This window comes from Leopardus geoffroyi, chromosome A1, assembly GCF_018350155.1.
Source record: "Leopardus geoffroyi isolate Oge1 chromosome A1, O.geoffroyi_Oge1_pat1.0, whole genome shotgun sequence".
Lineage (NCBI taxonomy): Eukaryota > Metazoa > Chordata > Mammalia > Carnivora > Felidae > Leopardus > Leopardus geoffroyi.
In genome coordinates this window covers 6789539-6811208 of record NC_059326.1, presented here as the reverse complement: position 1 = coordinate 6811208, position 21670 = coordinate 6789539, and the positions used below count along the sequence as shown (strand labels likewise).

The following is a 21670-nucleotide window of genomic DNA, read 5'->3' as shown; positions in this document are numbered from 1 at the left end:
GTTGTTCGATTGATGAGGCTAGGTCTTCCAACACTGTGCAGTGAGAGTGGACATCCCTCTCGTGTTCCTGATCTCAGGGGGAAAGCTCAGTTTTTCCCCATTGAGGATGATATTAGCTGTGGGCTTTTCATATGTGGCTTTTATGATGTTTAGGTATGTTCTTTACATCCCGACTTCCTTGACGGTTTTTATTAAGAAAAGATGCTGTATTCTGTCATGCTTTTTCTGCATCTATTGACAGAATCATATGGTTTTTATCCTTTATTAATGTGATGATGTATCATATTGATTGATTTGCGAATGTTGAACCAGCCCTGCAGCCCAGGAATGAATCCCACTTGATCAGGGTGAATAGTTCTTTTTATATGCTGTTGAATTTGATCTGCTAGTATCTTGTTGAGAATTTTTGCGTCCGTGTTCATCAGGGATATTGGCCTGTAATTCTCCTTTTTTGTGGGGCCTCTGTCTGGTTTGGGAATCAAGGTAATGCTGGCTTCGTAGAATGAGTCCAGGAGCTTTCCTTCTGTTTCTATTTTTGGAACAGCTTGAGAAGGATAGGTATTATTTCTGCTTTAAATGTCTGGTAGAATTCTCCAGGGAAGCCATCTGGTCCTGGACTCTTATTTGTTGGGAGATTTTTGATAACTGATTCAATTTCTTCGCTGGTTATGGTTCTGTTCAAATTTTCTATTTCTTCCCGTTTGAGTTTTGGTAGTGTGTGGATCTCTAGGAATTTGTCCATTTCTTCCAGGTCGTCCAGTTTGTTGGCATATAATTTTTCATAGTATTCTCTGATAATTGTTTGTATTTCTGAGGGTTGGTTGTGATAAGTTCGTTTTCATTCACAATTTTATCTATTTGGGTCCTCTCTGGTTTTGAGAAGTCTGGATAGGGGTTTATCAGTTTTGTTTATTTTTTTAAAAAAAACCAGCTCTTAGTGTCATTGATCTACTGTTTGTGGGTGTTTTTTTTTTTTTTTTTTTTTTTTTTTTGATTCAGTATTGTTTATTTTTGCTCTAATCTTTATTATTTACCTCCTTCTGCTGGCCTTGGGGTTTCTTTGCTGTTCTGCTTCAAATTCCTTTAGGTGTGCTGTTAGATTTAGTATTTGGGATTTTTCTTGTTTCTTGAGCTAGGTCTGGATTGCAATGTATTTTCCTCTTAGTGCCTTTGCTGCATCCCAAAGGGTTTAGACTGTTGTGTTTTCATTTTCATTTGTTTCCATATGTTTTTTTAATTTTGTCTTCAGTTGCCTGCCTGACCCATTCGTTCTTTAGTAGGATGTTCTTTAACTTCCATGCATTTGGAGGTTTTCCAAACTTCCCTGTGGTTGATTTCAAAAAGCAGTGGAATTTAAATGGTGTTTACTTCAAAAATTAACTTATCTTTTTGAGTTTGCAATACTGAATAAGCAACATCTGGCCTTATCTGAACCCTGTAGTTATATTTTCACCCAAGAAATTTTGGATTTCAACAAATGACTTGCTGTCCAGGGAACAACAGTGGGGACATAAGTGTATTTGGCTCTTGCCTTGGGAGGCCAGAGTGTGTAATACCCTTGATCCTTGATCGTGTGTGTGTGTGTGTGTGTGTGTGTTTAATTGTGGTAAAGTATATATAATGTAAAATGTGTCATTTTAATTCTAAGGGTACACTTCAGTGTCATTAGTTACATTCACCGTGTCATGTGACTGTCACCACTATCTGAAGACTTTTTCATTATCGCAAACAGAAACTCAAAGCCATTTGGTGATAACTCCCATTCCTCCCTCTGTCCAGACCCTGCTATCCTGGACTCTGTTTTCTGTCTTATGAATTTGCCTGTTGTAGGTATTTCATGTGAGCGGAAGCCTTTTGTGTCTGGCTTCTTTCACTTAGCATAATGCTTTCATCATTCATCCATTAGTAGCATGAATCAGGACTTCATTTTTTTTTTTTTATTAGTTTATTTATTTTGAGAGAGAGAGTGGGAGCACGAGCTGGGGAGAGGCAGAGAGAGAGGGAGACAGACAATCCCACGCAGGTTCCACATTGTCAGTGCAGAGCTGGATGAGGGCCTCGAACTCCCCAACCATGAGATCACGACCTGAGCTGAAATCAGGATTGGACGCTTAACCTACTGAGCTGTCCAGGTGCCCCAGGACTTCATGTTTTTAAATGGCTGAATAATATCTCATAATAGTCTGTTGAATTACTTCACATCTTGTTTGTCCATTCATCTCTTGATGGGCATTTGGAATTGTTTCCATCTTCTGGCTATTATGAATAATGCTGCTGTGAACATTGACATACGTGTATCTGTTTGACTTCCTGTTTTCACATCTTTTGGATATGTACCTAGGAGTGAAATTGTTGAGCCAAATGGTTATCCTGTATTTAACTTTTTGAGGAGCCACCAAGTCTGTCTACGTCCTATAAAAATAAATTTTTATCTATTTTTTTTATTCTAGCCATCCTGATGAGTATGGAAGTGGTACCTTGTGATTTTGATTTGCATTTGCCTGAAGAGTAACGATATTAAGCATCTCTTCATGTACCTACCGGCCAGTTGGTCTTTTTGTTCTTGAGTTCTAGAAGTTCTTTATGTATTCTGGATATTAAAAGTCATGGCCAAAAAAGCTTTTAATACGTTGCTGAATTTGGTTTGCTTGTATTTTGTGGAGTATTTTTGCATCTGTATTCATAAGGAATATGGGTCTGTAGTTTCCTTACAGTATCTTAGTGTGGTTTCATTGTCAGGGTAATTAATGCTGGCCTCAAAATGAATTAGGAAGTATTCCCTCCTCTTCAGCTTTTTGGAAGAGTTGGAGAAAGATTGGTGTTAATTCTTTTTTAAATATTTGGTAGAATTTATCAGTGGTGACATCTAGTCCTGGACTTTTCCTTTTTCTTTTTCTTTTTCTTTTTTTTTTTTTTTTTTTAATTTTAGTCCTGGACTTTCCTTTGTTGGGAGGTTTTCAGTTACTGACTCAATCTCCTTACTTGTTTTAAATCTTCAAAATTTTAATTTTTTTCTTGAGTCAGTTGGTAGTTTGTATTTTTAGGAATTTGTCCATTTCTTCTGGACTTTCCAATTTGTTGGCATACAGTTTATAATATTTTCTTCTTTTTATTTCTGTCAAGTTGGTAGTAATAGTCTCTCTCTTATTTTATGAATTTGAGTCTTCTTTTTTCTTCGTTAATCTAGCTAAAAGGTCAAATGTGTTGATCTTTCCAATGAGTCAGTTTTCTTTAGGTGTACAATGGGATCTTCATTTTTAATGTAGGTTTTTCCAGCTTGTAAATTTCTCTCTGAGCGTTGCTTTTGCTGTATCCCATTTGTTTTCAAATGTTGTATTTTTGTTTTCATTCATCTTAAGGTATTTTCTAATTCCCTTTGGTTTCTTCTTTACCTGTTGGTTGTTGAAAGGGTATGTTGTTTAATTTCCACATATTTGTGAGGTTTTCAGTTTTCCTTCCTTCTTTTACCAGTTTGAAGTTTTATTACAGTGTGATCAGAAAAGATGCTTTGTATGGTTTTAGTCGTTTTAAATTTATTAAGACTTGTTTCATGGCCTAACATGTGATGTATTCTGGGGAATGTTCCGACTGCACTGGAGAAGAATGTATATTTATTGTTGGCTGGAGCCTTCCATTTATGTCTGTTAGGTTTATTTGGTTTCTGGTGATGTTCAAGCCCTCTGTTTCCTTATTGAGCTTCTGTCTGGGTGTTTCTGTCCCTTTATCCCTTCAGTTTTATCAGTTTTTAAAATTCGTTTATTTTTTTAATTAAGGTATGATGGACCTGTAACGTTAATTTCAAGTGTACAACATGGTAGTCATTGTGAAGCAGTCATCACCATAAGTCTAGTTCCTATCCATCCTCCTAAAGAATTACATAAATTTTTGTTTTTTTGTGGTAAGAACTTTCAAGATCTGCCCTCAGCAACTTTCAAATATATAATACAATATTGTTGACTATAGTCAACATGGTAGTTCTATTTTTAAGTTTTTGAGGAATCTCCATACTGTATATGATTATGTTGAATGAAGTACATTCCATCCAGATCCATTTTGTTAAGAGTTTTTTTAAATCATGTGTTGATGTTGCATATTGTCAATTGCCTTTTCTGTGGTTATGGAGATGATACAATTCTTATGCTTCATTTTGTTAATGTGGAGATTCATGTTGATTGATTTGTGGTTGTGAAACCATTCTTGATCTTGGTGCACGATCATTTCAGGGTGTTGTTGCATTCAGTTTGCTACCATTTTGTTGAGGAGTTTTGCATCTGTGTTCATCAGGGATACTGACCTGAAATTTTCTTTTTTGTGTGTGTGTTCTTATATGGTTTGAAATCAGGATAATAGCTGGCTTTGTAAAACGGGTTTGGGAGTATTCCCTCCTTTTCAGTGTTTTGGGGTGAGTTTGAGAATAGGTATTCAATCTTTTTTGAATGTTTGATAGAATTATTCACCAGTGAAGTCCCTCTGGTCCCAGACTTTTGTTTCTTGGGAGGGTTTTGATTACTGATTCAGTCTTCTTACTAGTAATCAGTCTTTTCAAACTTTCTGTTTCTTCACGATTCTGTCTTGGATGATTGTATGTTTCCAGGAATTTATCCCTTTTTCTAGGACGTCCAATTTGTTGGCATATAATTGTTCATAATAGTCTCTTAGATCCTTTATATTTCTTTGGTATCAGTTGTAACTTTTTTTCATTTCTAATTTTATTTATTTGAGCCCTGTCTCTTGTTCTTAGTGAGTCTAGCTAAAGCTTTGTCAATTTTTCTATCTTTTCATGGAAAAGAAACTCTTGGTTTCATTGATCTTTTCTGAATAGTGTCTCTATTTTATTTTTGCTGTGATCTGTATTTTCTTCTTTCTCCTAACTTTGGTCTTAGTTTTTCCTTTTCTAGTTCCTTTAGGTTTTATACCTAAGGTTATTCTAACTTTAGGTATAAGTCACCTAAAGTTAGAATAACCTTAGGTATAAATCACCTAAAGTTAGAACAACCTTAGGTATAAAACCTAAAGGAACTAGAAAATCTCTTATTAGAGTTATACCTAAAGTTAGATTGCTTATTTGAGATTTTTCTTGTTTCTTGAGGTAGACCTGTATTGCTGTAGTCTTCCCTCTTAGAACTGCTTTTGCTGCATCCCGTAGATATTGGTGTGTTGTGTTTCCATTTTAATTTGTTGAACTATATTTTTTGATTTCCCCTTTTGAACACCCACCGGGTGTTCAGTAACGTGCTGTTTGATTTCCACATATTTGTGATTTTTGTTTCTGTTTTTTTCTTGTAAGTGATTTCTAGTCATATTGTAGTCAGGAAAGACACTTGATATGGTTTCAGTTTTCTTACATTATTATTAAGACTTGTTTTGTGGCCTAACATAGGATCTGTTTTGGAGAATGTTCCATGTGCACTTGAAAAATACCTATTTTGCTTTGGATGGAATGTTCTGCATATGTTTATTAAGTTCATCTAGTTTAATGTGTTTTTTAAGGCTGTTGTTTCTTTTCTGATTTTTTGGTCTGGGTTATCAATTGATTTAAGTGGGATATTAAAGGCCTTCACTATTGCTGTCAGTTTCTCCCATTAGGTCTGTTGATATTCGCTTTGTATATTTATGTACTCCTATGTTGGGTGCATAAATATTTATTTACAAATGTTGTACCTTCTTGTTGGATTGACTTCTTTATTATTATGTGATATCCATCTTTATCTTTTATTACGACCTTTGTGTTAAAGTCTATTTTGTCTGATATAACTACCCTACCTGTCTTTTGGATTCTATTTGCGTGGTATTTTACATGGTATATATATTCATCCTTTCACTTTGACTGTATGTGTCTTACATCCGACGTGAGTTTTTTTTTTTTTTTTTTTAATTTTTTTTTTCAATGTTTGTTTATTTTTGGGACAGAGAGAGACAGAGCATGAATGGGGGAGGGGCAGAGAGAGAGGGAGACACAGAATCGGAAACAGGCTCCAGGCTCTGAGCCATCAGCCCAGAGCCTGACGCGGGGCTCGAACTCATGGACCGCGAGATCGTGACCTGGCTGAAATCGGACGCTCAACCGACTGCGCCACCCAGGCGCCCCTCGACGTGAGTTTCTTGTAGGCAGCACATAGATGGCTCTTGAGTTTTTATTCTTCCAGTCACTGTCTTTTGGTTGGAGATTTGAGGCCATTTACATTTAAAGTAATTACTGACAGGTGTGTACTTCTTGCCATTTTTGTAAATTGTTTTTGTGTGTGTGTGTTTTGTACTTCCTCTGTTCCTTTCTACTTCTCTTGCTTTCTTCCCTTGATTTGATGACCTTCTATAGTGTTATACTTATTTTCCCATTATCTTTTGTGTATCTGCTGTAGGTTTTTACTTTAGTTTTATATAAGGCTCACTTTTAAGAGCCTATATATAGAAGTCTATTATAAAGGTAATGGGAAGTTAAGTTTGGATGCATTCTAAAGCTCTGCATTTTTACTCCTCCTCCCCTATGTTTTATATTTTTAATGTCACGTTTTGCATCTTTTTATTTTGCGTATCATTTAACTAATTATGGAAGTTTTATGTTTACTACTTCTGTCATTTAACCTTCATACTAGCTTTATAAAGTGATTATTTCACTACTTTTACTATGTATGTATGTGCTTTTACTACTTTACCAGTAGGATTTTTACTTTCCTAGGTGTTCTTGTTCCTATGAAGTTAACATTTCTTGTCAGGGTCATTTAGTAGTGACAGATTCCTTTAGCTATTGCGTGTCTGGAAAACTCTTACCTCTCCTGGAGTTCTGAATGATAACCTTGCTGGATAGAGTTCTTGGTTGGAAGTTTTTTCCTTTCAGCACTTTGAATATACATGCCGCTCCTTTCTGGCCTGCAAATGGATCATCATATGGGCTAGGTGTATTTCAGTCTGCTGCTTTTGCCCTGGGTTCTGGATGAATGAGTCTGCACACGAGCCCCCCAAGAGCAGAATCTTTGTTTCCTACAGCCCTGTTTGTCCTCGATGTAAGTCCCATTGGTTTTCGAAGCCAGATGTGTTGGGGGTTTGTCTCTCTGGTGCAGGTCCCAAGGGTTCAGGTGCTTGAAGGGATTGAGGTTCCTCTTGACTCCTGATTGTGGGTCATCGCACCAGGGGTGGGGTTTTTGGCAAGATAGTGTCTCTTCCTCTCTTTCCCTTGTTGACGTGACTTTGTCGTGGAGGATATGTTTAACTGATTTTTAGCACATCGCCCCCTCCCCGTTGTTGCATAGGTAGCTGTAGATTTGTTGCGTCTGTGGGAGGAGGTGAGGTCAGGATTCTCCTACGCAACCATCTTTTTTCAATTTTTTATTGATATAGTTTGAGGTTTTGTAGGTTGGTGCGTATTATGTTTATAATTGTTATATTGTCTTGATGGATTAAACCTTTTATTAATATATAATGTCTCATATCTACCACCACCCCCCCCCTGTTTTACTGAGGTATTATTGACATATAACATATGCAAGTTTAAGGTGGTGATTTGATACATATGTGTGTTGCAAGATAATTACCCACTTTAAGGTTGATTAACATCTCCATTTCCTCACATAATTGCTGTGTGTGCGTCGCACGATAACATTTAAGGTCTGCTTTTTTAGATCTTTCAAGTCTATAATACAGTATTTTTATAAGATTTGGGGGGGTATATTTTACATACAATGTTACATTGGTTTCAGTTATACATAGAACTTTTATCGACTTAAAAATCTATCTTGTCTGAAATTAATAGCTTCCCCTCCAGCCCTCTCTTAATTACAGTTTCCTCAGAATATCTTTTTACATTCCTTAACTTTCAATTGCTTGTTGTTTTGTTGTTGTTGTTGTTTAATCTAAAATGAGTCTTGTAGTCATCGTATACTTGGATCATGTTTTTTAAGTGTGTTCAGCAAATCTCTACCAGTTAGAGAGTTGAAGCCATTTACATTGAAAGTAATTGTTAATAAGGAAGGACTTCTGCCTTGGTAGAAGGTAGTAAAACCTCGGTTTGCAAGCATCACTCGTGCCCGACACATGCTTGTAATCCAAACACTTGTCTGTCAAAGTGAATTTCCCCATAAATAATGGAAACTCAGCTAATTCGTTCCACAACCTAAAAACATTCATATAAAAATGATTACAATACTGTAATATAATACAAAATAATAAAGAAAATACAAAATATAAACAAAAATAAATTAACTTGAATTTACCTTTGAAAACCTTCATGGCTGGTATGAGGGAGACGAGAGGAGGGTTATTGTGTAGGACAACTATCACTAATGGAATCACTGCTTGCTATCTGTTGGCTCACTGGAATCTTTTTCTGCATGGGGCTGTTGTATATGCTCGCATGGATGTTGAGTACAGTACAGTATTCATAAGCTCTTGTTATGTACTGTATTTAATGTAACTGGCAATAAGGCAGCAGAGAAAAGGGTCTACATCTGCAGGCAGCCTGACCTAGAGTGAAGCAAAGCATCCCTAAGCTTTCTCTTGTCTGGAAAAGCAGAGGGCCGTCCATAGGTGCTTTGAAGGGACAAAAAATACTCTAGTGCCAGTTGTGGGCACCTTCCGATGTTCTGAAAAATCACTGATTTCTGCCAAGCACCACGGCCTGAGACCGAGCCTCCAAGCACGGGCAGTGATCACCCACAATCCCACAGCAAGAAAGAGAAGAACCATTGGTGCAGTTGTGATCACGTGACATTCGGCGTCATGTACTACTCGTATTGCAAGACGTCGCTCGTTTATCAAGTTAAAATTGATTAGAAATGTTTGCTCCTCTTGTGGAACACTCACAGAACAAGTTGCTCGCAATCCAAGGTTTTACTCTATTTGTTTGTGTATTTTAGCTTTGTCCTTGTTTAATCCTTCCGTTATTGCCTTTTTGTTATTTACTTGATTCCTGTAATGTACCATTTTGATTCCCTTTTCTGTATATTTTTCAAGTTATTTTCTTAGCAGTTTTCTTGAGTGTTACAATTAGCATCTCAAATTTATAACAACTTAGTTTGAATAGTACCACCTCCGTTTCGTTAGTATACAAACCTTCTGCATCTGTACATCCCTCGTCTCCGCCTTTATATTGTTGTCACAGACGACATCCATACATTGTGCTCCTATTAACACAGATTCATACTTGTTGTTTGATGTGTCTTTTAAATCCTATATGAAAAAGAGGGGAGTTAAAAGCCAAAAGAACAGTAATACTGGCAGTTGTGTTTACTTGTCTTCTTTGTTTCTTTACATGGCTTTGAGTGGTTGCCTAGTGTCTTTTCATCTTAGTCTGAAGGATTCCTTTTAGCATTTTCTTGGAGGCGGGCCTGCTAGTAATGAATCCCCTTATTAGGCCTGTCTTGTGGGGTGGGACGCCCAGGTGGCCCCGTGGGTTAAGCATCTGAGTCTTGATCTTGGTTCCGGTCACCATCTTACGGTTTGAGTTCAAGCCCCGCCCCGCGTTGGAGCCAGCCGGGGATTCTGCCCTTCCCCTTCTCTGCCCTTGCCCTGCTCCTGCTGGGGATTCTGCCCTTCCCCTTCTCTGCCCCTGCCCTGCTCACGAACTCTTGCGCTCTCCAAATAAAAAAACAGTGAATCCTCCTAGGCCTGTCTTGGAATGTCCTGACTCTTTGTTCATTCCTGAAAGATAGTTCTGCAGTTACAGAATTGTTTGACACTTTTTTAAAAAAAATTTAATGTTTGTTTACTTAGAGAGTGTGCAAGCGAGCAGGGGAGGGACAGAGAGAGAGGGAGACACAGACTCCGAAGCAGGCTCCAGGCTCCGAGCTGTCGGCACAGAGCCCGACGCAGGGCTCGAACTCACAAACCACAAGATCATGACCTGAGCCGAAGTTGGGCGCTCAGCCGACTGAGCCACCTGGGTGCTCAGCCGACTGAGCCACCTGGGTGCCCCGACACTTTTTATCCCTGTGCCTGCTCGCATCTACAGATTTCTGATGAAAAATCAGCTCTTGATCTTACTGTGGATGTTTTGTATGTGATGAGTTGTTTTTGTCTTGCCAATTTCAAGATTCTGTCTTTGTCTTTTGACAGTTTGACTATAATGTGTCAGAACCTCTGAGGTTTTCCTGCTTGGAATTCGTTGAAATCCTTGGATATGTAGATTCAGGTATTTCATCAAATTGGGGCCATTATTTCTTCACATTTTTTCCTGCTTGCTTCTTTTTGTTCCCTCTTCATTGGGGATTCTACTGATGCAGATGTTGCTATTTTGATGGTGTCCCATAGGTCCCTCAGCTCATTTTGCTACATTGTTTTTCCATTGTGCTGTTTGGCGTGGATAATTTTAATTTCCTCATTTTCAAGTTTGATGATACTTTCTCCTTTCTGCTCAAATCTGCCATTGTACTCCTCTACTGAATTTCTTTAAAAAAAAAAATACATTTTTTTTAATGTTTATTTTTGAGAAAGACAGAGACAGAATGCGAGTGGGTTGGGGCAGAGAGAGAGGGAGGCACAGAATCCGAAGCAGGCTCCAGGCGCCGAGCTGTCAGCCCAGAGCCCATCACAGGGCTCGAACTCACAGGCTGTGAGATCATGACCTGAGCCACCCAGGCGCCCCTCTCTACTGAATTTCTTACGTCAGCTGTTGTACTTAATAATTCCTGGTGTTCTGTTCAGTTTCCTGTTTATTACAGTCTCTTTGTTGATGTTCCCTATTTATTCATACAGATGCTCTTGCTTTCTTCTAGTTCTTTGAGCATATTTAAGATATGATTTAACACCTTAGTAATTTTAACATCTAGCATTCCTCAGGGTAGTTTTTGTCAAATTCTTTTTTTTTTTCCTCCCACAGTGCTGTGGTTTTCTGTTTCTTTGTATGTTCTGAAATGGGAACTGGGCCATTTGAATGTTACATTGTGGTGACTCTAGAAATCAGATTCTCCTCTTTCCCAGTGTTGCTGTTGAGGGCTGTAGTCATCTGTTTGTGCAGTGACTCTCCCAAAACAACTTTGCAAAATCTGTATTCTTTGTGGTGCGCGGGTACTGTAGTTTCTCTTAATTATCACCTTGTGTGTCACCTTGTGACCTGACAGAAATTTACCCACATGTCTCGGTCACCCCTCCCACCACCCAAAAAATCCAGAAAGGGAAGTTCACGCAGTGCAAGAGGGTGGAAGCAAATGCAAGTATGTGTGCTGTTGCCCCAGGCTGCCTCCAGTATGACGGGGTGCACAGCCCCAGTGTTAGGAGGGCAGGGTCCCCAACCGCCCCCCAGTACCAGCCCATGCCCCACACGTGGGCCCTGCGCCCGCCAGCGCCGCAGGGCCGGGGGACGGGCTGGGGGCCGAGGCACGCGCCGTGCTCTCTCTGCCTTCGTCAGCTGCCCCCCTGCTTGGTGTCCGTGTTCTGAGATGGTTGGTTCTGACAGGTTTCCAGCTCAGTGGGCTCGTGGTGGCACCGACCCAGGAGCTTCAGCGTTCCACGGCGTCACTCCACCTGTCCTTGCGCGTTGGGCGTGACCGCACGTAGTCCAGCTGCAGTTCCTTTCTCTGTTTGACAAAACGAAGTTTGGTGGTAACTTCACTTTGTATTCGGGTGAGCAGGTTCAGTGCGCCTCTGGAATCTGGAGTATGGACTCTGTTGTTGTAGTGACAGAGTAACTCAGGAATTGTGATTTCACTTCAACTTCGCGGCACCTTGTATCTGTGTAGCGGTTTTCTTCACAAGGATGTGAAGGACTTCACAAATAGGCCGTTATCCTATGACCCGGGAGTTGAGAAGATGAAGTGTGCATATTTTTACAGGTGGAAGAAAGTGGAACATGCTTTTATCATACAGAAACCGAGCGTGATCTTACAAATCAGTTACTCACGTCCGGTGTATGAAGTTGGCCAATACCAGTCCAGGACTCCTTGTTTTTATAGTGCTAAAAACTCTACCACCTGATAAAATAGGATGTAAAAACTCTAACGGATATGGCAGAAAGAGCTTAAAATAATGATACATTTCTGGTTATTTGTTCACGAAAGTAGGTGAATCTGTGCGTTGCCTTCACCACAAGCTGCTGTAAAAACCAAATCTTACCTTTTTTTGTTGTAGGTAAGGTGCCAGTGAGGGAGTTCAGATATGGTTATGCTTTAAATGTGTAACTGTCGCGGTGCCTGGGTGGCTCAGTCAGTGGAGCATCTGACTCCTGATTTGCGCTCAGTCATGATCTCATGGTTTGTGGGTTCAAGCCCCCACGTTGGGCTCTGTGCTGACATTGTGGAGCCTGCTTGGGTGTTCTCTCTCTCTCTCTCTCTCTCTCTCAAAATAAATAAGTAAACTTAAAAAAAAAAAAGTATAACTATCCATGAGAGTATCTGATAAATTTCTCATAAAGTTTTTTGGTATTGAGATGAGTAGGATTTATAGAATTCATTGTGCTCACTCACATTAAGTACCGTATCCCATTATGCTGAGTTCAGTCCTATTTTGAGAATTTTCTTTTCGGTATTGTTAAGCTAAATGTGAAGGCTTGGCAGAGCCATTCTTGCTAAGCCCGGCGATGGTGGTGATACACCATTACTTCCTGACAGAGATGAATTAATGAGAGATTTTTCAGTAACTCGTCTCATGAATATTTACGGATCAAAAACATGGTTGTTGGCACTGAGTCATGTTCGTGCTTTTTTCGTTCCTTGACTGAGTTAAGAGATTTAAGTGACTCTGAATCTTCTTTTCTTTTCTACATATCAATATTCTCTACAAATAACACATTTACCCATGAATATATAACTCTTCACTGAAGGTGTTAGAGCAAATAATATGAAGATTGTAGCTTTTAACATGTCTGATAGGAACGTTGAGGTTCTAATGGATATGGAGATTCAAATCACAGCCTGATGTTTTTGGTCTGGTCATTCATCATTGAATTATAATGATTCACGTATGTAACTTAGTTTTTGTTTCTTACATGCTGTGTTTGTGTGTATATCACCGTTAGATGAAAAGGATTATGGGAGTGCTGTCCTGAGTAATTTTAAATGTGCCGTGATTTGGCCAGCGACTAATTGTAGAATTGAATTTTCCTTAATTGCTGGATGGGGAATTTTACGTGGGTAACATACCACACGTGTGTTCCTGTGGCTGCAGCTGAAGCAGGAAGTAAGCTGCTTTAATTTCTCCTGAAAAGAGTTGTGTTGTTGAGAACCTGCCAGAAGTCTTCCTGATCGGGTTGAAAGTTTGGAGTAGCATGGAAGACGGGAGGAGGATGGGATGTTCACATACGCCGTTGGAAATAAAGTTTGATGGTTTCTCCTTCTCCACGGAACTTACACAGATGGCTCTCAGAAGGCCCGTGATGGGAACGGAGGCCGGGGCCCTTCAGGAGCGTGATTTCCAGAGCTTGATAACTGGTTGTGTTGTGGTTCAGGGATGCAGCAGGGCGTTCGGACTTCCCCCTTCGTGTCGGAGACCGTACCTCCCTCCTCTGTGGGTGCCATTTGCGCCATATGCTGTCTTCCCACGGGTGGCTTTGCTCGGTGCCGGTCCCGGATTCCCAGACGGCACCTGCAGCCCTGCGATAACCCTGCGAGGACGCGGTGCCGCTGTGAAGTCTGGCTCGGGGTTGAGAGCCCTTTTCTGCGGGCTACGTTTTCACTTTGATGGCAGAGGTCGCACCAGAGGAGGCCACTGCAGAGGTTCTTGGGATGGCTGCACATCAGCGTGGAATGTCCAACGCCCTTGTCGGTGACTTTGGGAATTTCAGTCTTTTGGGCGGTTGATCTGAAGGGCGGTGGGGGGGGGGGGTGGTAAGAAGGGGTAAAGGAACTGTGTGTTTAGTGCCTTCTGTTGCAGACATTGTTCCAAATCGACACTTTTTTAAAAAAGAGGCCATAATAAGGGTGTTTGCCCTGTTTTGCCGATTAGGAAATTGGAGCACGAATTCAAAATACTGGGAATATTTTGCCCAAAGTTCACACTTTGGTTGTGATTCTGTGTTGCCGCTAACAATCTTCGAATGAGAGCATTTTAGATTTGCAGTCGATGCCGTGAGTCTGGTCTCTCCCCCCTTGCTGATGAGAAAAGCGAGGCGGAGCGATTTGAGGCAGTGACGCTGCGGTTGAACTCCTATTAGAACCAGGCCAGGTCACTCGGCCCCCCGCGCTGCCTGGGGCCGGAATGTCGAAGTGTCTGCTCAGGCTCCAGGCTCTCGTGTCACCAGCGTGTACAGCTGTATGGAAATACCTGCGGAGAAAAGCTCAAGGCTTGGGCTCTTCTAGTTCTGTCTGCTCGTGATGGGCCATCGTGAGGGAAATGTCCCCCATTCTCCGCTCTCGGGGTCATTCCTGTCCTGATGTCCTGGAGTACGAACTGCATACTAGCATAGTTTGATACTGTTTTCTTCTCTGTAACTTTACATTTATTTTTAATAATTTTCGGGGCGCCTGGGTGGCGCAGTCAGTTGGGCGTCCGACTTCAGCCAGGTCACGATCTCGCGGTCCGGGAGTTCGAGCCCCGCGTCGGGCTCTGGGCTGATGGCTCAGAGCCTGGAGCCTGTTTCCGATTCTGTGTCTCCCTCTCTCTCTGCCCCTCCCCCGTTCATGCTCTGTCTCTCTCTGTCTCAAAAATAAATAAACGTTGAAAAAAAAATTAAAAAAAAAATAATAATTTTCTGCCTGTAGGTCATCATGAAAAGCTAATTGTTCACTGTACACGCCCCAGTTGGATTATGACTTGGCGGTTTTTTCTTACCGTTTTTAAATCTTTTGTAACCCTCTGTATCAAAACTCTCTTGGTTTAAACTCACAATGAGAAATAAGTTTCCCAGTTAGACCTAATAGACGCATACCTAATTCCTGGAAAAAGTCTCACAGACCATTATTTACCCTTAGTAGGGCGATATACGCCATCATGTCTTCTGTTTACTGAAAAAGCAAATGGTAGATCCACCAAACTCATCTCACTTCTCACTAAATGGCACTTCGACGGTCCCGTTCTACAACTTTCCACTCAGGGCTGGGTAGAAAGCAGATACCATACTTGGTGAATTTCACCTCTTAGGAAGGTCTACTGCTTTCAGAAGATTTTTATGATGCGTGACACTTAGGGTGTGAAATGGCTTGTTTTTTTTTTTTGTTTTTTTTTTAATATAAATGTTTGTCGTCTGATACAGTTTCAGGGACCCAGTGTCATCCAGAAGTGCAAATGTGGGCTTCCAGCCTTCCTGTTCTCCGTTACTTGCTTCGTGTATCTTCTGTACTTTGGGTTCATCCTTTCACGGCTCAGATTCACTCTGTCTCTGTTGTGTTCGTACCCTCACGTGGGTTCTTCCTGTGGCTCCAGAACTTTTCTTAGTTTACCAAGGTCACTCGATTGTCTCCTTTTCGGGAAGCCTTTCCTGCCTGTTTTGGCAGTTCTCCTTTGGGTACTGACCTGGTGTGACCCTTCGGTGTTACACTTGGAATGGCAAACACTGGGTTCTAAGATAGGATTTGAAACATGAGAATGGGGAAATGTCATTGTATTTTATTATACTTGTTTTAAACAAATTTGTCTGGGAACTAGTAGTTCACTGCAACTATCTAGTAAAAAAAAAAAAAAAAGCTAGCGTACTTGATAAGTATGTTTCTCCTTTTACTGTGCTACCGTGTTTTATTTCTTCCTCATGGATTGCGTCCTCTTGCGTCTTTCTCATAATGGCAGAATGGAGGGCAGTCAGAGAGGCGTGTGCTCCATGTAAAAATGACCGTGTGAAAAAGACTTCATCAGAAGCAGCCTTCCCCTGGCTGGCTTATTTTCTTTTTTTCCTGTTTGCAGATGGTGTGTTCAAAATGATAGATCAAAGCTGTGTATATTGCTTCAACTTTTCTTTCACTTGGATGGTTTTTTTTTTTTTTTTTTTTTTTTTGGCATGAAAAAGAAGCATTGCTCACCTTTCTAGGAATCCACAGTAGGCAGGTTCACGGAGGTGCTTACTCCATGGCCTGCACATTCTCGGATCGGATGGCTTTCTGAGGATGTGAAAATACATCCTGAGTTTTTTTCAGAACTTAATGTTTGACCTTCCACAGACTATCCAACATTGTATCCTTAACGTCTTAATGAGATTGGACGATCCAGCAGATTCCCACACGTTGCCAGAGGGTGGGGATGAGAGGTGCTGTAGGGATCAAGGTCTTACACTTGAGACGACCGGGGTCCAGACAGAGAAGCATTTTGCCTCAAGTTGTTACAGCTAGCTGCTGGCATGGCCCGGACCAGACCCAGGACTCTAGCTTTGCCAGGTCCGGGTCAGTGTCATTAATAGTATGCTGTGGTCGGGGCGCCTGGGTGGCGCAGTCGGTTAAGCGTCCGACTTCAGCCAGGTCACGATCTCGCGGTCCGTGAGTTCGAGCCCCGCGTCAGGCTCTGGGCTGATGGCTCAGAGCCTGGAGCCTGCTTCCGATTCTGTGTCTCCCTCTCTCTCTGCCCCTCCCCCGTTCATGCTCTGTCTCTCTCTGTCCCAAAAATAAATAAAAACGTTGGGAAAAAAATGCTTTAAAAAAAATAAAAAAAAAAAAATAGTATGCTGTGGTCTTTACAGCAGCTCGACAAGGGACCCATTCTTCCATGAGATATTTTTCCATAAAACATTCCCTATTTTTAATAAGTGTGGATTATTGGCCTTATATTGGCAGGAATCTTGACTAAAAAAATATTATCCAATATTAACTTTGTTTCTCTGGCACAGCCGTTGAGTTTTTCTTTTTTTCTGATTTAATTATTAAGTCTTTCTGTCTTTCTTTTTGTTTGTTTGTTTTTAAGAGCAGTTTTAGTTCACAGCAAAATTGATTTTGGATTTCCCATATGATATATGGATTTCTCATATAGACCTGCCCCAGTGTGAGCATAGCCTCCCTCATTACCATCACCTCCCCCCCCCACCAGAGTAGTACATTTGTCATAATTAGTGAACTATGTTGAAACATCATAATCAGGTAAAGTCCATAGTTTGTGTTACTGTTTACTTTTGGGGTACATTCTGTGGGTCTGAACAAATGTATGATGACATATTCATCATGGTAGTATTACATGGAATATTGTCACTGCCCTAAAAATCTGTGCTCTGCCTCTTCATCCCTTTCTCCCCAACTTCTGGTTTTTTTACTGTCCCTCTAGTTACCATTTTTAATTGAAAAAAAATTTTTTAATGTTTATTTATATTTGAGAGAGAAGAAGAGAGAGAGTGCGCACAAGTGGGGGAGGGGCAGAGAGACTGAGACAGAATCTGAAGCAGGCTTCAGGCTCTGAGCTGTCAGCACAGAGCCCAACGTGGGACTTGAACCCTGGAGCAGTGAGATCATGACCTGAGCTGAAAGTCAGACACTTAACCGACTAAGCCACCCAGGCTCCCCACCATTAAGTTTTTACTTTCAATTATTATAATTTTTATATTTAAAAGTTTTATTTGGTTCTTTAAAAAAAAAATCTGCTTTGGCTTTAGAATCTCATCTTTGTTCTTAAAATCAAGCCAGTGTTACTTTTTGGCACATGTTATGCATTTGTTCTGTATCATGTCGGAAATAGTTCTGATATTAAATGTCTTAAGAGTCTCATTCTGCCGTCTGTGCTTCTGCTGGCTTTTATTCATAGAGTACTCTATTTTCCTGTGGCTTTGGGTATGTGTATGGGTTTTGATTGTGAACTCAGGTCTCTTGGAGTGTTATCTGTGGGAACTTTTTGTGGGGTGGATTGGCTTTATCTTCCAGGGTGAACTTGGTCGTTCTGCTGGTCGTAGGGTGAAGAGGGCACTGTCATCTCAGGGTCTCTGAATTACATTTTCTGCTCAGGTGGTTTTGCTGTAAGATCATACAGCTGGCATGAATTTGGGTTACAATCTTTCATAAGTCAGCTTGGGGTTGTGAGTTTTTGGAAGACGCCCTCCACTCTCAGTGCCAAGGACATGCCGGGCGCATTTCCTTGCTGCCTCCTCCTGCGGTACAGGATTATTTCTTGCTCCCCCTGACATGACGATCCGGCCCTTTTGGGATCTCAGTGCCCATGCTCAGGTCTTCTGTTGGCCTTTCTGTCTCCCGAAGTTTTCGGTTTCCCTGCACTCCGTTTCATTCGGCTGTCAGAAGAGCGTGTAAAGGTCACTCGTGTTGACAGTTAACCCTCAGCGTGAAATCTCTCTTTGGCATTGGCTTAGCCTCCAGGGTTCCCCCATCATTTTGTTTTTTGTTCTCTGCAGCTTCCTTATTTTCTCACCAGCTCAGTAAATTCTTATCTTTTAATAGTAAAATTCATCCACCTTTTGGTTGTTTTCATCAGAGAGTCAGGGATATCTAATTCCGTCCTTATGATGAATTTTGTACTAGTAGGTACTGAGTCTAAAATAACCTTTTGTGTAAGTTACAAAAACGGAGCTAGAAACTCCAAAAAGAACGTCTTCTTCCTGTGTGTGTGTGTGTGTGTGATGTTCTCCTACAAAACAGATGAATCCTGATACCTATACGTATGAAAACGTTAGAGCAAAAATTCTTACTTGAGCATGCCACCATTTCTTTCTTTTGTCCTGGTAAAGCATCACTGATTTAGTAAACCACTGTTAATTGTAGTAGGATCATATTTCTCAAGCGTAGGGATAGAGAATTGTTCAGAGCCGTTGCTATTGGATATTGACTTATTCTAGGTTCAGTTTAAACCTTGGGGTGCTTGTTGACCATTATTTGACACAAAAGGGTTTGCCAACTTCCAACAAAATCTTCAAGGGGTGACGACACAGAGAACTCTTCTACAGATACTAAAAATTACGCAGCAAACTTTTGGCTTGGTGGCTGTTTTTCCCCAGCTGTGTCTAACTCTAGTGTTGAAAACCAGTCATCAGAAACTGAATTGCTTCGTCTACTCTTTGCCTTTGTAGTTGGCATGGAGTTAGAGTAGAGTTGTACTCTGATTATTTCCGCAGAGAAAATCTTGAATTCGTGCCATAAGAGTATCTCCTGCACATTCACAGAATCTGCTGTACAGCGTCCTTGTCATGGTAAGGTGTATGTTACTAGGCTGTGCTTTAATTTAGAACTGTCATAAAGTAAATCCCGTTCTCTCTTTGTACTTTCCATTTGGATCTGCTACCCTGACTCCATCTGTCACTGTAATCTCTCCCTGTTGAATTGTGTTGCTTGGCATTTATTGGTTGGCTTGGACTTCCTAGAGTTTTGTGTTGATCTAGTGCATGTCCTCAGGAGGGTTGATAAAAGTGATCGGTAGTGTTAGAATGTTGAGTTAGAAGAGACTGTAGAAATTACCTTGTCTTTTAATTTTCTAAACATGTTTAGCTGTGAAAATCTTGATTTGGGTAGTGGATTACTTGGAAACGCAACAGATCAACGTAGAGGAGTTGGAGGTTTTGAAAATCAGTGGAGGCCAACTCCTTTATCTTGCAAGTGAAGCGTCTTAAACCCAGAAAGGTTAAATGACTATGGTTAATGGCTGTTTCCACCTTCCCACACTTAGCATCTTTCTCCCAGACTTCCGATTGGATTGTGGTTTTGCTTTGTTGTTAGACTTTTGGACAGTACAGTGACTATACCTCTGCGCTGCTTTGTGGGGTTGGCCAAAGTTGTTTTTTTTTAATGATAGCTATCTCATTTTTTCTTGTGCCTTTGGTTTCCTTCTCTTGCTATTTCTTAGCTATTGCTTGGAGCAGATATTTGTGATCATTACTGGCTAATGAGAGTAGCTTTTCTTCCCCCCTTGAATTTGAAGGGAAGGGGGAGAAGGCAGCCATCATTTATGGGACACCTGCTTCTGTGGCAGGCACTGCGGATGTTTTCACCAAGGTTTCAATTCAGTTAATTTGTAGCCGCCCTATAGAGTAGTTGGTGACATTTTCCTTTTACAGTTAGGAAACTGAGGCACAAAGAAGCTAGTAAGTTGATCCGTAGCCAAACTACCTTGAGGATGCGGACGGGGAGAGGGATTTCTAAGCAGAGCATGCAAGATATGTCACGGGTAGGGGGATGAATGGGTCATCTGGACTGGTGAGAATACGTGCTCTGTGGCATGTGATTGCTATTACATTGGAGAGAGAATGTTCACGTGTTATCCTGTTCTTCCCACGGGCCAGAAACGCTTTCCGGAGTTAGGTGCACTGACATTTTACTGTCCACATAAATAGATGTGATGAGGTTGTACTTTGGATCATAGAGCCTTTCTTCTTTTTTTTTGGGGGGGGGAGGGGTTATACTTATTTAAACGAACATTGTTTTGAATTCGTATGGTAAGTGGTAAACATCCGGGTTACTGATAGTTTTCGACATACGCGAGGAAGCTTCGACCTGGTACTTGAGCTGGCAGGGGTGGAGGGCGGGGCTTGCAGCATTCCCACGGAGACAGATTTGTTCAGTGGATCTCGAAGTTGCTGTGATCGTTGAATTTGATGTCAAAACACAGGGCATAGCCAGATTGGAAGTAAAGGGTGTTTGTAAACTAGCGATTCCGTCAAGGTTTTGTGTAAAGCCTAAAACGAGTCCCAAATTAAAAAAAAAAAAAACGAAGGCAGCGTCATGTTTATGTACCAGCGCTGGATGGCTGGAGGACATTAGAGGAAATGTGTTGTTTTGGTAGAATCTGACCACCAATCCACCCAGTCCCTCTAATCAGTGCTTACAATCAGGAAGTTGAGGATGTGTTGTCTAACAAAGGTTGGCCTTCGCAAGTCCAGGGATGGAGCTCAGTCAGGAAACCGCAAGGTCTTCTGAGCACCGAGGTGATGTTAATTTCATGTCCGTGCCCCGGAGGAGGCAGTGTGTGCGTGTGGTTTTCCTGCAGCTTTGCAGAGTGGCTGCAGGCGTTTTGTGAGTGATGTCGCATGGGTTTTGTCTGGTGGGATGTTTTCTTGGGAGTTTTCAAGTGCACATACCTAGAGGTATCATGCTTTCAGCGTTGCTGTCATTTTTCCCTCTCCGGCTACGTTGGGAGTCCATTGAGGGGCGTGTGCCAGTACACAGGGCCCTAGTGGCACCCCACCTCCCCTCTTTTTCAGGGACAGAGTTGAGTCGGTCGTATTCCTGAGACCACGACACGTGATCGTGGTCTGTGCCGGGCCCTTCTGTTGGGTTTCGTTTTGATTTTTCCCTTTTTTATCCTTCACCCCCAGTTGCAATGCCCCAGTGCTCTTCAGCACCCACTCAAGGACGTTTAACATCCATTCTTAAGCCCGCTGGCCGGGCGCTAGTCTTTATGTATGCGTTAAGCTCAGTTTTTCTTTTTTTTCATATGTAACATTATGTTTTTGAGAACTAGGCGTGCTTTTGTATGTAAACCTAGCTCCGATCATTCCGACTCTGCTCCAGAGCGGGCCATCACATTTCATAGACTGGCTGCTTGTTGGCTGTGCGGTCGTCCGTGCCGCCCCGCGCGGCGTTCTTGTCACTGTGGGTCCCGGGTGGGGATCCGTCAGGTCAAACTTGGAGGAACTGTTAGGTCACCTACTACATGCGTGTTTGGTTTCGGCTCCCTGAGATGGCTGTCGAATTATACCCCGTTAGGGCATGGGTACAGCAGGGGCTTTAATCCGTTAGCTAGAAGAAAAGTCACAAGTTATAAGTACAGCTTCTTGATCCGCGCTTTGCTTTCCTGAGAAAGTTCTTGCAAACTAGTCTTACTATTAAAATGCTTCACTCTTCACTATCATCCTTTATTTTCTTTCAGTAATGTTACGTGGTGAAAGGGAACACAGTTTTTT

General features: G+C 41.3%; 1 protein-coding gene across 2 annotated transcripts in view; it reads left to right on the top strand.

Moving 5' to 3' along the window:
* USP12 (ubiquitin specific peptidase 12) overlaps positions 1-21670 on the top strand; it is a 104841-nt gene that overhangs the window by 35425 nt on the left and 47746 nt on the right. The window lies entirely within an intron of this gene.